Here is a 1,546-nt window from a genome sequence, read left to right as displayed (position 1 = left end):
ACCCCACGTAGGAGCAGGCAGAATTCCCTGTCCCTTGGGAAGAGGCAGCCAGCCCTCACGTAGGACCAGGATAAACAATACCAGGAGCAACACCTGCAAAAAAAAAAGGCTCCTTAATTCACAATGATCTGCTTTGTCACTCGTGCTGTGGAGAACATTAAACAGCTCGGACGTGTGCACACAATTACACAACAGGGGCCACGGCCAGAAATGGGGCTGCAGGTGTGTTCTGAGGAGAATTAACCTTCCAAAAATCACTTTAATCGACTTAAGAACTTAAAAGTAGTGCATGGCTCTTGAGAAATCCATGGCGAGGTCCTGTGCCTTCAATTAACTCCCTGCAGCCTGCAGTGGGCCGGAGCTGCACGGCCCCCATCACCCTGCGGCAGGATAATTAAGCAAAACGCAGCTAATGAAGGGGGAAGCTGAAGTAACTGATTTTTGGCTCTCCATTTCAAAGAAAAGGGAAGGAAGGAAGGAAGAAAGCCACACAGTTGTAACACCATATATGTCTGTGATCTTCTCAAAAAGGCAAAAAGTGCTGCCGAGATGTAAAATATTTCTGATGAGGTTTCATTAGTCAGGCTCAGATGACAGACTGTGGCCTGATTAAATACACAGCAAAAATAACTCAGCTGGTGCTTACTAAGGTAGTTTCAATCACAATTTCAGTGAGAAAAAGATTATATTTACTTTATATTAAAGCCTGGTTAGTACAAACAGAGCCAGTGCTGGACTTAAGCAGGTAATGAACAGCTGGAAGGGAAGAAACTTTTCCAAACATTCAGGTCTAAAGCAACCATTGGATCATTTCCTTCAACAAAACCCCAGAAAGTAAAATATTGAGAGCAGGTAGTTGAGAAAAAGGAGGATAATTCACTTTGGGAATGTGTGAGACAACAGAGGCAAGCACAAGGAAAAACTTTATGTGAAGAGGAGGTTCTAAAGAGGAACGGAGCTTATCCAAGAGCTGATCCAAGGTCCTGGAAGGCCACAGAAAGTGTTCTGTTGGCTCCAATGGGTTTTGGATCACTCTGGAAGGGGAGAGGAAGGGATGGGGATGGCAGGGAGAGGCAGGTTGTGGGGACACTGGAATGCAGCTGGGAATAGATGGAGGAAGCCAAGGGGAGCAAAGGGCTGGAACACAGAGGTGAAGGTGTGTGTTTTATCTGTGTTCCTGGGAAAAAGAACCTGCAGGAGGGCTGGGGATGGAGCCTGGGAGAAGGAAACAGAGGCAGGAGGAAGGCAGGTGACTGAGCAGTGAAGCAATAGAGCCGTGGTTGGCTGTGCAATCCCACATCCCTTCCCTTGCTCCCAGAGGAACAGGATGTGGTGCTGGGGCAGAGCTGCTGAGCTGTGCTGGGGTGGGATGGGGGCAGCAGGAGGGAGCAGAACCAGGAACAGAACCCGGCACAATCCTGGCCCTCAGCAGCTTTATCTCTGCCTCAGTGGTTCAGGGGTGGCTGGACATGGGTCTGCTGGAGGAGACTTTGTTTACTCCTGAAAGTCCCTGCTTGGTGCTTTAGGACGTGCCAAACCTGGTTCA

The sequence above is a fragment of the Corvus brachyrhynchos genome, unplaced genomic scaffold, assembly GCF_000691975.1.
Source record: "Corvus brachyrhynchos isolate BGI_N302 unplaced genomic scaffold, ASM69197v1 scaffold150, whole genome shotgun sequence".
Taxonomy (NCBI): Eukaryota; Metazoa; Chordata; class Aves; order Passeriformes; family Corvidae; genus Corvus; species Corvus brachyrhynchos.
The sequence above is the reverse complement of the archived record's forward strand: the minus strand, read 5'-3'. Positions refer to the sequence as shown.